The 15,644-nt window shown below is 40.8% G+C and overlaps 1 long non-coding RNA gene across 1 annotated transcript; it reads right to left on the bottom strand.

Annotated features, from left to right (window-relative positions):
- Nucleotides 1-1,201: 1,201 nt before the first annotated feature.
- LOC140684784 (uncharacterized) lies at nt 1,202-6,426 on the bottom strand. Its single transcript, XR_012057589.1, has 2 exons — nt 6,257-6,426; nt 1,202-3,421 (listed from the first exon to the last, which is right to left on the bottom strand). It is a non-coding gene; the product is annotated as an uncharacterized lncRNA (long non-coding RNA).
- Nucleotides 6,427-15,644: the final 9,218 nt, after the last annotated feature.

Genomic DNA, 15,644 nt, shown 5'->3' with positions numbered 1-15,644 from the left:
AATATCTCATATCTTTCTTGTCTTTGTTTTCTGCTCCAATCTTTGTATTGCCCTTTGAATCTTGTACGTTAATAAAACAAAGATCAGGGCTATTTTCTCCCTTATTAAAAAATATTAAAGCTAAACATACGTGACCAAAAGGCTGAAAATTGGACAAATCAAAACACGCTATCCCTCCTGAGTTCTGTTTGATTTTATATCTTGATATCCTTTGCTGACAAGGGAGAAATATCTCAAACCACAGTGGAAGTCAACAAAGCTATTTCTTTCTTAAAGACTATGGGTAGAGGACTCTATGTCTTGATTTTTTTACTGAAAAGAGAGATTTTTTTTAAAGATTATATCCTTTATTGATTGATTTATTTATGTAATCCATTCACTGATAGCACAGAAGATTCTGCTTTAGCACTTTACTGTTGCTGCTTGACTGAACTATAGAGCTTACTTTTTTTATGCAACCCTGAAATCAGCTTCAACATTGAAGCAAAGGCCATGACACAAGAGATTTTCAAGCTGATGGAGTAAAAGATATTGGGTTTGTGTGTATCAGTGCTATAGGTGTTGAAAATACAAAAAAAAAAAAAAAAAAAGAGGGCCATTGATCAAAATAATAGATAGAAGCATTTTTTAATCTGCCCAAGAAGTCCATACCTGTTTGTATCTCCAATTCTCTACACACACACACACAAAGACATGCAGAAGTGTGTCTCTAATTCCCAAAGTATTTGGCATTCTATATATAGTTCAGCTTTTAGCTTGTTTTCATTGACAGTTCAGTCAGGATATCATTCTCCCTTCCCTTGTGAAAAACTATACATGTTAAGCCTTTTTTTTTTTTTAACAGAGCTCTCATGTTGTTTCCTTTCTTTTGCATGATACATGTTTTGCTTTGCTCTTGAAGCAGAAAAACACAAGTTCTCAAATAGATTTTTGTTGCCAAAAATCAAGCGTGTTTAAAGTACAGCCAACTTGATGAGGGTTTGCTTGAAGGGTTTGCTCTGGGGTTTGCTTTCTCCTGCTGCCCCAACAGCCCTCGTGATGTCGTTGGCCGATGGAAAAGCCAATCTCAGGGTGAGCACCAAGGAGTGCAAACCTGAAGGACCTTGACATCTATGATTTAATCATTAGGACCGAGGTGCTCTGCTGAGGAATGGCCTCAGGAGGAGGTCAGATTTCAAGGATAACACTTGCACCAACAGAATGGTGTAAAAGAGATTTATTTTCTCGCTACAGATATTTGTTCAATATGTTGTGAGTGCCACCAGTATATTTTCTGCCCTTGCATCCAAAGCACCTTTAAGGAGAACATGTTTCACTGTAAACAGTGCATGGATGAGTAGACGGAGGCACAGCAAAAGCTAATGATCTGACAGTTCAAAATTAATAACTAAATCAGCAAAACGAGTTACAGAGGAACACAAGCAACTGTCTGCAGTGGCTTGTTTATTATTCTAAATACATTAACATACCTCAGGCCTGACTCCCATTCCTGAAGGCAAGGCTTTTTTGATGCAAAGCCTCCTAATATATCCAATTTTGCTCTGAATGCTCTGGGAAATAAGAGTTAACTTTAAATGAAAGCCTGTTTGTGCTTTAAAATGTCATATATATAGCCTGATTAATGGAAAGAGGTTAGAAAGAAATATATTTTAATATGGAGAACGTAGTTACCAGTGCACTATCAGAGCACAACTGACATGGGACGCAGTCTAAACAAAAGTCAGCAGCTACTAATGAGGCTTGTTAGTGATGCTAATCTATGTAAATGTTATTAATTGAGAACATCTATCTTTTATCTCCAACATTTGGTAATCAGGCAATTAAAAAACAATGACATTCCCGGCGGTTGTTCTCCCAGTTAAAAAAAAGTGATCAAAGAGTCCTGAATAAGGAAAGGGAAAGTCCCTTATCAAGAGCTGGGCCTTGCCTTGGGCTACCAGGGCTCATTAAAGGCAGAAAAGCTCTGTTGATCACCAATTAACCTGATTTGTAGGAACTCTGATAAAGACCTCAAACAACATGAGTTTTCTTAACTATAATAAATGACACAGTTTATTGACAAAAATAAAAACGTTTGGTTTGAAAAAGAACATAAAGGAGCCATTCAAATTGGATAGCCCTACCACACACCAGGCCTGGAAGACGTGGGATGGGTTTAACTTCACCACATTGGTGGCATATTATCAATGCTAGATACAGTCAACCTATTAACAGCCATATACACAACAACCAAATATATACATATTTGGTAGCTGTCACATAAATTTCTGTCATCTCTAGTCATAACAGACAGCAGATTGCATTAATTATGTATGTACTATGCTCATGAATGGAAATTCAGCGCTCTAGGGTGAACTCTGCATCTCGAAACAAGAAAGTAAAACAACAAAAAAAGATATTTTCTTGAGGCTTAATTGGTGGACATTTTGTGATTATACTTTTTTTTTTTTAATCTTAGCAGTTGCTTTAAAATATCCCTAGTGTAAATTTCCATATGTCTTTTTAACCCATTCTTTCCTTTCTGGAGAATTTAATTCTTCCTCTCAGGTATTGTTCATAGTGTCATGATGAGTAAGTATAACACCACAGTGTGACTGTCAACTATAACTGTAATTATTGCCAGGGACTCATTAATTCACATGGTGATGGCCTGTTCCTGTTTGTGTCTCTGGAGAAAGGGAATAATAACTAAATGTAAAACTTGGGCCTTGAGTTGAGTGGAAAAGTAACACAAATGTGGTATCAAACTCAAGCATTCTCTGTATTTAAAGGTTAATCAGTTTTGGTTTAGCACCACAGCTATTCCACCAAACCTCTGTGTTGTGAAATTATCTGTTACAAACAAATTGTCTGCATAGTGGGGATCTTGCCAGCATTAGCATGTCTTATCAAATTATACCCTGGGCTTACATTGCTTTTCATGCAACGTTTTTTAAGTGTGCTTTGGGTCTTCAATGATAAAATGCATTTGAGACTGTGAGATTAAAGCTGCCTTATTAGGTCTATCGAGTAGCTGATGTCCATGATCTTTATGGGCTGGATGTGACTTTGATAAGAATCAGATTGGGTCATAAAGTGAAAAAATACCACTGTCACTTTTTCTGACATATCCATTTGACACATGCAGAACTGTATCTCAGGTTTATACATCAAAAATTCAGCTCGCTTTTCTTCCTGATGATGGACACCTTCATCATTTCCACAGAGATATTTTCCACTATAAAATATCTTTTCCTCCTCACATCTGCCTTCTTCATTCTCTGTTTGTGTCTATTCAGTGCAGAACAGAAGCAGTAAAGAAAATCATATGGGGAGGTCCAACGCCTTTAAATGAGCAATTTTTAAGAAACCTAAGCTCTCATACACAAATTGATGATATGTCGCGTTCAGCAGAGAATGTTTTTGGTGTCAGAGGACATGTCTGAGAAGAAACAAAAAAAGAGACATAGCAGTCAGGGTAGCATGAAGTGTCAACAACCCCTTTGAAGCCCAGACCTCTTTTCATTAAGATGATAAAATGAAAGATCAGCTGCTTAACGGTGGAGCATGTGAATATTTTGATCTGAGATGACGTCTGTGGTTTTGCTTTTTTAACTAATGCATTAGTGCCTCTCTCCCTCAGAAAAGGTATCAGTTAGTGATATCATGGGTGAGCTTTTATCTTACCACATAGATCTGAGCGTGTTTTACAGCAAAGATAATTATCTCCAACCAGCGATTTTGGTTGGGCTTTGATTTAGCTGTTCAAGCAGATGCCACCATAGAGATTCTATTATGCACAAACAATTGTATTTCATTGGTAAGTGCCCCACATGCCTACCTCATTATTAGAACCCAATTAATTTTTCTTTGTAATAAAATGGAAAGACTTAGAGCTAACAGGAAGGCTACTCTAAAGAAATTTGGACCAACCGCAAAGAGTACCTGGAAGGAGCAGAAAGAAAGAAGAGCGGTAATTACGTGACACATGCACACACACAAAAAAAGAAAGAACATGAATTGGAGTTTCAGAAGCAGGCCCAGGGAGCACAGATCGCAATCTGGCTAGATTGTGAAAGTACTACTAAGATGTTTTAATTATATGATTGATGTAAGCTTCAAAAGGAAACTCGGCGTTCACAATGGCTGCGAGGTTAGGAGTGTTATCTAATGTATAAAGAAAAACCACCACTGGAGGCAAACAGTGCACGTGAAACTTGAGGCCTTTCTCTTTCAGAACCAATCAATAAGGTCTTATTTTTAATCTATATTATGTTTAAGAAAATGTGATGACATCCTCGATTGAAGATCACACAAATAATTATGCTAATAATGACTGACTTTGTAGGATCTGCAAGGAGTGGATCTGCGAGAAGTGTCGTTTGAATTCCTGTGACACTGCATGCGAGGGGACCTGGTTCAATTACCTGACAGAAGTACACAGACTTCTTGTTTGAGACAAACTGGGGAAAGCACTGCTTGGGGACACTGATTATCACCCTCTAACACAGTTCTGATTACTTTAATCCAGTGACTTAGCTTACTAGCAAATTATCTCTTTTCAAGATAGTGGGGTTTGCTGACACTGGGAATCTCATCTTGCAGGGAATTCTGGTATTTCAAACATTATTTTTCTTCAAATCAGAATAAAATCCCTTCAAATTTCACTATTTTAGGAACCTTTTCCTTTTTTTTTTATTTTCAGTCTTCTGACTTTTATCAATATTAAAAATGGGAAATAAATAAACAAGATTTCAAATCTACCAAAAGGAAATATTTTTATAATTCAGGGTTAAAAATTCAATGAAGAAATCAAAACAAATTGTTTTTTTAATCAGAAAATCATTGTATTCAAAAAGGAGATGTCTTCATTTGAAATTTGTAACTGGAAGGCAGTTTCTGAGCTCACTAAAACTTTGCAGAAGGTGATCAAATGTTCTGCATGTCTCTGGCTATCAGGGCCAGGCAATAAACTGCTTTTCTGCCTTTCTTTTGGTGCTGAGCTGTTTGTTCCAGGGGATATGAGAAAATGTTACCTTTCCATACAAAATGCCTCTGTACACCCAACTGAGTTTATTCAAAGGAACTAATAAGTATTTCTAGGTGAGTACCCACAGGTGAGATGGATGGACATGAAATAAGTCTTTATCCACAATGGGCAGAAGAATGAAATTAAAGCTATACATTCTCTGAGGCAGAGCATATGTTCTTAATGCAAGCATAGGCATAAACATCTTCTGAGCTGCGTCTGGTTAGTCCAAACTAGCCACTCCTGTCAGGGCTTGTTGTTGAAGGGTAACTCATTTGCTTGGAGAGACCCAAATAAAATCATAACACAGTTGGCCCAATTCTATTTAAAAGTCCTTTTATGAGTCTTGATTGGCCAGGCATGATGGTAATAGAGTGAGAGTTAATGCTACAAGCATTACACAGAAGAGGCAAAAATAAAAGCTCTACTGTGCAGACAGGAGGGGTGAAGGGTCCATTGAAAAGCAGAGAGATTAGCAACTCATCACATTATATGTGGGTTATCAGGAGACAGAGGTAATGAAAGTGAGACCTATATCCTTGATCAATAAGAGTTTGACTGCATTTTGAGTTCATTTTCCCCTGCTGAGAGCGAGACAGCAAGCTTACTATTGATCACAGTGTTAATCCATAACTAGTCTGGGCCCTAGCCTAGTGGAACAAGGAGGAAAAAATAAGATAATAAGCAGGAACTCTTGATCTTTTATTATGGTGTGCTAGATAAAGAGAGTGCAAGGTTCAAGGTGAAATACTTTATGGTTAACCCCTTCTTTGCTGCTTAACTCCAAGTGCATGAATGAAAGTAAATTAGCCAGGTCTCATGTTTTGATACGTATTGACCTTGAATCCTGTTGACAAACCCTTTGCTATGAAACCCCCACGTGTGTGCAGGTTACCACTCCACACCTCTTCAAAGCCCAGGGGATGGAGCACTCACGTGGCATCTGAGTGATATTGGGGTCACATCCTCAGCTGGTGAAAGCCTTTGTCATAGCCCTGAAAAAAGCAGGAGTGAGTTGCTGTAGCTGAGACGAGGAGATGCATCCCTAAACCTCACCTTAGCAGGGTTGTTTAGAAATTGAACTTGCTGGTCTTCACACAGGCAATAGTTTCCATTACTTGTATATTTATTCCAGCCTTTGTTAGAAGCACATCTAGATATTCCCTGGTCATTGCTTTTGCCTGTGAGTTGTCTTTTTCTTTCCTCTGATGTTTTTAAGTGACAACATGTGCAATTAAGACCACTTACTTTTTCCCATGGCAACACCTGACTGATGTCAGAGCCTGCCACATTTTGAGGTGAGCAGCTGATGGGAAGTATGGCAATTACTTTTTAATAAATCTCCTGGAAAGGAAGAAAATTAACATTCTTATTGCAAATAGTTTTTAAACTATTAATATTCCATACACCACAGATTTGGTAAAATTTTAAAATATCAGCATTCCCTTCAATATTAAAATGAGCTCTGCTTCTTGATTAAAGTTTCTATAAGGCATTCAAAAGACAAGTTTTGAGTTCCTTCCACTTGGAGGTGAGGAGCACACCAGGAGCTCAGTCTTGTTGGAAACATCTCCTGTGGTTCCTGTACAGGTGCGATGGAAATATTTGTATTTCTGTCAGCATTCAGCCTTTCTGCCTCGTGTGTGATCCCTTCACAGCTCACCAGATAACAGCTCAGTGCTGGCATTTCCAGCCTGAGTGAACTGACTCATATTCCAGCAGATCAGTGCCATTCCCTGTGCTGTTGGAAATGTCTTTGGGATATGACTGAGAAAAGCCTTGCAAATGCAATTTATGAGGAATTGTTTTTCATTCCCTTTAAAAATAGAATAAAATTAACAGAATTCCCCTCTATACCTTTATTTTTGGGGGCCAATAGTCACAAATTTGGTCTGCCTAGGTAAAAATTACTTATCTTCTGCAGATTGCATCAATGAATGCCATCCCTGGTGAACGGGGAACACAAAGATGCCAGCACACACATGGCACTGAGGCAGGACTCTTACTGATCTCAGTGTGAGTCTCACTTTAGTGTTATAATTTGATCCTAGAGCTCAGCCAAATCATAATTATGCTCTGCCTGCTAATGACATGTTGCTGCTTTGGCTGGTAATGTACTTTCCAGCTCTCCCAGGCTACACCTAACTCATTCAGATAGCCCATACAACTAATTTACAACCTCTCTGGAGCTACCTCGCAGTTAGGTGCTCTTAGTAGTTGTTAAATTATTCCTATGTATCATTTACATGTTGCATGATTTGGTTGGGATAATTAATGCCTGCAAAGCACTCTGAAGTTTTGGGATGAAATGTACAGTAGAATTACAGTGAATTGTTCTGGTGATGTGATGATAAATAAATACTGCAGAAAAAAAAAAAGAAAAAAAAAAACCAAAACTGACAACAGCTTTCATATGCTATTAAAAGCACAAACCTGTAGCTAGAACGCTCTTTTCCAGCTGTGAGTGCCCTGTAGTCTCAGATACTCAAACAAAGAGAAGATTAATCTTCAAGTGGTAGATAGTCACTTATTCTTTAGTGTTCAGCATGTTTTACACAAGGGTGTGTAATTCAACTATTCACTGTAACATAAATCAATTTATGGACAAAACAAGAGGAGGAAAAGTATCCCATTGTTCTTTAGCTTGATAACATACACAAAAAAATAATAAAAGGGAAAATGATTTATAGGACTACAAAGAAATTGCAAGCGTGTTTTAAAAAAATATCAAATGGTTAAAATATTGCTGTAGGCAGCACCCACAGGTTAGGCTGAGTGATCCTTCCTGCATGGAAGAGAAGCAGAGGCTCCTGCAGATCAAAAGCAAGCATCTCTTTGCAGTTTTAGGGGCTGTGTTTACTGGACTTTTCTCCTTTACTTTATAGTATTTCAGTAGTTCAATGAATGTTATTAGTTTTACATTCTGAAAACACAGCTTTGACTGCAGAGGCTCAAGTAGTTGATGCCTTTAATTCAAGGTGTTGGTTTTCCCCGACAAGGAGGTTCCCCCAAACTCTCTCATCTCATTTTTGTCGTGCACTTGAAAGCACTCATTAAGTTTGCAATGAAAGGAGGTTGTTAGAGCAGAGGAAATTGTAAAGTGGACTCTTGCACAGGAGCTGCTTTTACAAGGCCATGATCTGGACTGGACACTGATGCCTCGAGTTCCTTACACAGCTATTTATAGATGCACGTGAACAAGGCATAGATCTGTGTGCTTTGAACCACATCCCCTAAACCTTTATGTGTTCTATTTTCTGCCTACAGCCTCCATTTATGCACATGCCAATATTTACTGCAATCTCTGCACAAATAAATGTTATTGTCTTCATCTAACCGGGGCAGCAACCTTAAAAATATCACTGATGACAGATGTGTGTACAGAGATTCAAACATACAGATAAAGATGCCTGTGTTCATCTTGTGCAGCGTGTGCCAAGCCAATAATGAAATGCAATGTAGCATTTATAGTCAGATCAGAGCTTTGTGGTTTTACTCTCTCGAAAGTACCACAGTTCTCAGGCTGACATTTCTGCCCAAGCTGCCCCTGGGGAGGACTGCAAAGCCCTGCTAAATATTTGCAAATGAGTCTACCCCTTGTGAAAGTCTAAGATGGAAAGTTTTACCTTCAAAAAATATTCATTAAGGAAGGAAGACCACGGTCTGGAGCTGGAAGTCTGCTTTACTCTTTTTTAGGGAGATTTCATCGTGTTTCTAGAAGTGAGAATTTAGTCAGCCTCTGGACACAGGGAAGGTTGTGATTCTGCACATTGAGTTATGCTTTTTGTTCAGGGGGAAGGATGTATAGCAAAGGAAGACATAGAAAACCATCATAAAAATAATTAAAGTAAGATGGATTTTAATCAATTTATGGTCTAGTTTTCACATATACAAAGTGTCCAGAGTGAAGACCTAAAGAGAGCCCCTCAAGTCTGCATCTGGTGCATTCTTACATTCCGTGCCCAGTTGTCAAATAAGTTAGGTTAAGTCATTAATTGTGTCACAAAACACTTTTTAAAATCAGGATTTACCCCTATGACACTTTTTTGACCAATTTGTCAAGTTACAGCTGGATTTCCTTAGGCAAAGTGAGACCCTCTGTTCTACTGTGTTTGAGATGCTCCAAAAGGACCAAGAGGGATGTGGCAGAGGCTGACAGGTAGGATGGAAAAATGCAGCCTTAGATGCCAGCACAAATCACAGAGGATTCAAAGAGCAGCACACAACAGCAATAAAAAAAAAAAAAGGTCAAAAATGTAAATTATTTTTTTATAGTTTGGAGCTCTTGGGTGACCTGTGCAAAATGTGTAACTCATAATTATGTCCCCAGTCCATTTTGCAAAAGTCAATGCCTGGACATGCTGGGATAGCTGGCATAAAAATTTATTCTTCTGTACACACAAATAAAGTGGCAGTGGGATATTTTACTGTAACAGAGGCAGTAATCACTCTGATCACTCTGAGGAATACTGGCATGAGACGTTTCAAAGCGGGTTTCAGCTCCAGATTGTCGAAACTAACAATAATTTCTTTAATTATTTTATATTAATTATAGGTCATCTACTAATATCTTTAATTAATTAATGTTCTAATGTGATTATGTAATTTATAGTTACTGTTGAAAAAGGTTAATTTGTCAAGAAAGACACAAGGTAAACAGAAATGTTATTAAAACCCTGTATAAACATTCAATATAAAACTTGAACTAAAAGCAGCAGTATAAAGAAATAAATGCTTAAACATCTACATATATACAGCCATCTATCCAGTGGAATTTCACAGAATGGTTGGATTTCTTACAGGGTTTTTTCTCTCCTTAGAAATGAAAAATCAACTCTTTTTTTCCCAATGGGTATTTGATTCTCAAAAAAATAATTTTCTTGTATCTGAAGAAATAGTTCCTTTTTCTAACATTTTAGCCTCAGGAGTTTTTTAAAAATGTATTTAAGTTATTATTGTGATTTCATTTACATGGAAAACTTAGGACAAATGTAAATTAAAAGATAAGGATTTCTGTAATCAGATCAGTCACATTTTTGTAAACAAAGTTTAATTTTAAAGTCTTTGAATTTTAAGCATTCTTTTTCTCTCCATCATATAGATATTTTCAATGAGTTTGCAATTTACCTTATCATCAGCCTTAAAAATTATATTTACCATTTTCTTGGCTGAATTTCCCAATGCCACGGATCTTAGGAAAGCAGAATTACCTTGGGTAGATTCAGAGATCATTCACAGAGCTCCTTTCCGTACTCCAGGTGGGCTTTTAGCCCTGAAAGATTTCAGATCCCCTTTTTCCCAGGGTATCTTAGAGCCACTGCCAGGTTTCTTACATCTCTACTTGCTGCTGGATCTCACAGACTATTTTATGCCTGAGGAACTTAGGTCAGAAGAGTATTTTTTGTCTGAACTCACTGGAATTGCTCTTATTTTGTTTCAAACATGGCAGCTGCTGAAGTTCTTGGGAGTTCTTTGAGGGATGTTTCCTCTTCCTACAGGTTTGTGCAAAACCGAGGGTGGGTTTGGGTTGGGATGGTGAAGGAAAAGAGGCAAACAACTGACAAGAACCAGGCAGTTGAGAGCCACGATGTTAAACAGGTGTAGTGGGATCAGAAGCCATCCCTAGTGTTCATTACTGGCATATGCTATAATACCATCAAATTATTTCAGCAACCTGATGTGAGAATGGGGTGTGGGGTGGAAATTTGCAGATGGTAACAAGGGCAAAAAATGCCGAATGAATTCGAAATCTGCACAGCGTAACATTTTAGCATCAAAGTGAGCATTTAGTACCAAATACCATTAATTAACATTTCCATGGGCTTTTTATTAAATGCTTGCTCAGCAAGTCAAGTGTCTTTCAAGCTCTGAACAGCTGTGAATGTATAAAAATATATTGACACAGATATATTCATGCATGCAAATAAATGTATTTCTTTCGTTTGTTGTGAATGATTGTTATTATATGATAGGGTTTTAACAAGTTAAAAACCAATTTGCATTATCAATCTGAGCAGCTGAAAGGGGGTTGTACATGAATACCTGTCTACCTGTCTGTAATCACTCTGTAGCATCTGGTCCCAGCTAATTCCCTGTTTCCTACTCGTTAGTAACTCACTCCAAGGCAGGGAGAATGGGCCCTTACCCAGATTTCACTTCCTGCCTCTCTTTTAAGGCTACTCAGGTACTCATTTAACAGCAGCTTTCAACTTAGAAAAGTTGTTCAATGCCATAAAAAGGGCATAAATTAAGTTTAAAGTAGTGCATTGCAGTGAACAGTCCTACAGTACGTGCAGTACTTACAGCTTAATCATCAGACCCAGTCAGCAGTCACCTGATAGCTTTTGTTTTTACTCTATGATAGCAACTAAATTAATTTGTTTCCTAATAAAATATTTCAGGATGTTGAGAAAACACAGATAAGTAGAGAGAATCCTTATTAGGATCATCAGTATTAACATAAAATCCTTTTGTGCTCATTAAGGAAAATACAGTCAATTTAATTAATGCACATTAATCCCCGGTTGACATTAAAATCAGCTAAAAAACAACAGTGATATAGATTATTAAAATGAAAGTGTACAAGGTGGCCTCTATAGGAAGAAAATAATTCCTAAAGACCCAGGGCTCCCTTTTTTTTTTATTTTTCCACGTGGAATATGTAATCTGGTTGCCTGTCCATTACTCTAAGGAAAGTTTGCAGCCACCAGTGGTTTTCCTGTGGGACTGAGGGGCAGAGAAAGAAAGTGCTGGAGAAAACATCTGTCCCACACTGGGGTGATGTGGAAGAACCCTCTGTCATCATTACACCGGTCCATGCTGGGTTTGGCAGACCCTGAGCTGGGTTCTTTTCAGGACTATTGCTAAGCCTGAGAAACTGCTGCTCACCTTCTTTATCCCACGTGTGCTTTTGGTACTTTGCTGCCCTGGCAGTGATCCAGCAGCGTGTTCAGGCATGGCATGATCCCCCAGTGGGTGTGAGCTGATCCCTGCTCAGCAAAGCCCAAACATTTGCTGTGAGGAGTGAGGTGCCTCAGCCAGGTCCGTCAGGTCCTTCACATGGCATCACTTAAGCAGGTGCCTGAGTGCCATAAAAAATCCCTGAGTGACTCAGGTGTGTGTCAGACTGATCTGACAAAGCTTTGTAGGTGTTCAGGCACCCAAATCTCCTGAGCCTCACATGTGTGTTCAAGCATATCCTGTGCTTGGCTGCGTGGGTGCCCATGCACTGCCCTGGCTGGGAGCAATGCAGGGCTTTGAGCCCCACCTGATTCAGAGCTGTTTGCTGGCACGCTGGCAGTGCCCAGGCACCTCTAAACTCAGCACTGCCCTGAGCTCCACGGGAAAGCTGTGCCAAGATCTGGCTGCTCTGGGTGAATTTTTGGGCTGTCCTCAGGGATTTGTCCCAATGCGGAGTGGGTCCAGGGACCATTCAACATCCAGTCCTGTTCCTGTGTGAGCTGGCATGATAACTGGGGAGTTTGAGGGCAGGGTTTTGCAGCAGTGATGCTTTAGGTGCCTGAAAGCACAGGGGATTCCAGCCTCACCAGGTACATTTCCTGCTCTCTTTCCCTGGTGCTGGCTCTGACCACGGAGACACGGAGCCATGCTCATGTTTGCACTGCCTCTGGCCCCGTTTTTCTGCACAATGCAGCCATTTCAGGAGGAACTGATGAAATTGTGACCCATTTCTCTTCATTTCCCAGCAGAGATGGAGAAGGAGCTTATGTCCTCTCAGACAGAGGAGGACCTTGAGAGTAGATCACCATCTCTCTGGGGTTGGTCTAGCCCCTGGAGGACTGATGGAAGGGCAGTGAAATCCCACCTTGCAGCAGGGAAAGGACAGCAGGTCAGTCCTCTTTCTTCACCCAGCTCATTTTCTCTTTTAAAGACCCACTGGGCAAGAACAGCAAGATCATTTGTTGGCTCAGGGAAAAAGCAGAAAACACCAAACTGTTCAGCCCTGCCAAGGGATTGAGAGCTCTAGACCTGCCCAAAGGCAAATTCCAGACACTTGCCAGGCTTCATGGAAAAAAGCTGCAGTGCCTACAAATTCTGGTTTTATTTTGACCAGCAGCTGCATGGGCATTTTGAGAAGCCCCAGTATGGACATAGGTGTGTAAGTGCCTCTGTACACTAGCAAAAGTCGCCTTTGAAAATTGGTTTTAGGTGGCTCTGCAAATATTATCTTACTGGTTTTTTTTGTTGAATGGGGACTGAAATGATTTTCTGATAGAAGGTGGGCATTGAGGAGAGATTGACCTTCAATGTGTAGCTTACATTTCAACTGAAGATGGCAGAAAAGTTTCCTGAAAGAAGAAATGTAAGTTTTGGTTTAGAATTCTTGCATGTGTAGCAAAGAACAATTCATTTTCATAGAATGTAGGGTCAATAATATGTAGCTGTCCTCCTGGACACCAATATTGCTAAAATACCATTCGAGTCACAGCAGGTCTTATTTAAGGGAGTGAGTTTTGCCACTGATTCTTTGGTTACATTGCACTTTGTATTTCTTCATCAGTACCTGGTGGGTTTATTTCATACAACTTTTAAATCCAGAGAGACAATTTTTTGTTTTTTTCATTTTCCTCCAGGATTTTTGTCTCTATTAGAACCTCATGCCCTCCCTTCCCCATTGATTACACTCAGAGACTCTTATCTTCAGCTTATAACTTATTTTATTAACTGCTTTAGAAAGTGAAGATAAAACATGAAGGAGGAGAAAGGGAATTGTGTGGTTATCCCATGAACAGGGAGGTTTTATTTTTGGAGCATACCTAGGTGCTAACAAAATAGACGAATTATTTTTCCTTTTAATGGCATGACACGTTCCAAACTATGATAAGGTTTTGGGCTAATTAAATAAAAAGTGAGGTCTGTTAATGTACAGTTTTTATGATGGATGTTAGCATGTCGAGTCTCTCCTCCTTTTTGCCTCATATTTTAAAGTTTCCTTTTATGTGTGTGAAAAATGAGTAAAAGTGTCAAGTCTTATCACACCTGACCTTGCTTTTTTGGCTAGCCTCTTTCCCTTATCTATCGAACACATTACTCTCCCCATCATAACGTGGTAGTGCAAACATCGCAGCTGCCCAGCAAACACGACCAAAGCTACCTTTAAACTACCTCTAGACTCTTTAAACTCAACTAAAAGGCTGATTAGGTTCCACCTCTTTGGTCATTATCTCATTCCGATAGCCACGCAATGAAAAAGCAATCTAGTAAAAAGCTCTCTCCTAGGAAAGCTAGTTAAAGTGTGTGCTTGCTTAGGACGGTGTACTTAAAGAAAACAATTTATTCGTTCGTCAAAACCAACTGTGTAAACTAGTTGAGCTGTTTGCCGAGGCTTGGAATGAACAAACGTTGTTGTTTTGCTCCCACAGCTCCTCGGGGAGGGGCAGGGGGGGCTCGGGGCGGCTCCGGCCCCCGGGGCGGGCAGGGCGCGGCTGCTGCGGGTCCTGCCCCGCGTCCTGCCCGAGACAGCGCCGTCCTCTGCCAAAGGCGACAGCCCTGCCCTGCCCGCAGCCCACGGAGGGTGCATCACCTTTTCCAGGGCAGGGAGAACCTGCGAGAAAAGCCATGGGAACCCCCGGCCGCGCTCCGTCTCCCTCTGGCTGATGCTCGCCCCGGGACTGCCTCGGAGGTGCATGACCCTCCCCGTGCTGTTTGATCCGTTCTCCCTCCCCACCTCCCCAGGAATTATCTTCTCTTTTTTTTTCCCCTAAACAAATTTAGAAGGAAGAGATTAGGCAGGGGAGGGAGAGGCTGGCTGCGAGCCGGCGGTGGAAGGGAGCCGCGAACCTTTCTCGGGCGGTGTTTGCTCGGGTTCCTTTAGCAAGCGCGGCACAATGGCAACTATTCAGGAATCAGTCAATATGACCTGGCACTAACAAGCCCTAAAAACATATATGCTTCATTCTCACAGAGACCAGGAATCATGTTTTTAAGTGGGATTTAGTTTACTTTGTCAACAGAACAGGTAACGCGGGAAGTCTCCGCTGCGGAGTAAAAGCGCTCCTCCAAAAGAGACATTTGGACCATAAAACCGCCTTTCCCGAAGAGGTCCCAGCACAAGTGAAAGGGTTTTCCCAGAGCAAAATTAAGCTGGGCAGGAGAAGCGCCCTGGGAAATCCATCCGCCTCCCCCGGGGGGATTCCCGAGGGGTGAGCGGGACACGCTCACTCACATCGGTACCGGGAAGGCGGACAGGGAGAAAGGCCCCGGCCACAAAAGGGTTACGAGCCCGGAGAGTGGAGCTATTTGTCACCGGCACCCACTAGAGAAAATAAAATTAAAAAAAAAAGAATTACTGATTAACGTGATCTGTCAATACGCCTCTGCCCCGCGGGACTGGAGCCGATCCATTACCTGGCACCTCCTTTGCCATCTCCCCCACCTTGCCGAGCCCCTGCATCCCTGGCCTGGCCCTGAGTCATGGGCAAACAGCTCCGGGTGCCAGGCTGTGCCCGGGGTACCCGCCCGAGCTCCGGGCCCGCACCCAGCGCGGGGTCAGGCCGGGTCCAGGCCCTCCTGGAGCCCCCAGAGAGTCAGAGAGGGAGATCCCCGCTTCTCCAAAGGGCACAGACAAGCCAGAAGGGGAAAAAAGCCCCTCACGAGCAGGGAGAGACGGCTAGGG

Source organism: Taeniopygia guttata, chromosome 10 (assembly GCF_048771995.1).
Source record: "Taeniopygia guttata chromosome 10, bTaeGut7.mat, whole genome shotgun sequence".
NCBI classification, from domain to species: domain Eukaryota; kingdom Metazoa; phylum Chordata; class Aves; order Passeriformes; family Estrildidae; genus Taeniopygia; species Taeniopygia guttata.
This window is presented reverse-complemented; position numbering and strand designations above follow the sequence as displayed.